Source organism: Egretta garzetta, unplaced genomic scaffold (assembly GCF_000687185.1).
Source record: "Egretta garzetta isolate BGI_Z169 unplaced genomic scaffold, ASM68718v1 scaffold224, whole genome shotgun sequence".
Taxonomy (NCBI): Eukaryota; Metazoa; Chordata; class Aves; order Pelecaniformes; family Ardeidae; genus Egretta; species Egretta garzetta.
In genome coordinates this window covers 395,732-396,279 of record NW_009259530.1, presented here as the reverse complement: position 1 = coordinate 396,279, position 548 = coordinate 395,732, and the positions used below count along the sequence as shown (strand labels likewise).

At 62.2% G+C, this 548-nt stretch overlaps 1 protein-coding gene across 2 annotated transcripts in view; it reads right to left on the bottom strand.

The window, feature by feature from the left end:
* Positions 1-548, bottom strand: part of SLC4A4 (solute carrier family 4 member 4) — a 152,161-nt gene that overhangs the window by 58,097 nt on the left and 93,516 nt on the right. The gene's annotated exons all lie outside the window — the stretch shown is intronic.

The following is a 548-nucleotide window of genomic DNA, read 5'->3' as shown; positions in this document are numbered from 1 at the left end:
CCCCCAGCCACAGAAATGACTGGCTGGAGGAAAACGAGCCCCGAAGGATGGACGCCAGGAGCCGGGCACCGGCATTTCGCTGCGTACACGTCGTTTCCAGTTCCAAGGGAGAGGCTAAGCCTAGCGCTGGCTTTCAGGAGCACATTTCCTAGCCTGGGGCCTTCTCCCTTCATCCCAAATTGCTCGAGGCTGTGCGAAGCTGTTGCGCCTGTCGCCTGTGCAGGCCAGCACGTGAGGGGTCACCGGGCAGAAGTAGGAGGCGTGCTGGTTTGGAAACGACGCTCGCAGTCTCCGTAACCGCCCAGGTGAGAGACTGCTCGTCACCGCCTCCCACCACCACCGCCCGAGCCCTCGGCCCCCGCGGGGCACGGCCGAAGGGGGACAGAGGAGCATGTGCCAAAATTAGAGACCTTCTGTCCAGGAGAACCCCCCTCCTCAGCTCCTCCCCCAGAAGGATGCTGGATGGCCATTACATCCCCCCCCTCCCAGAGATCTGAAGGAGGAGAAAACCTTGGGAAGAAGCGAAGTGGGAAAGGGGCACCCACACA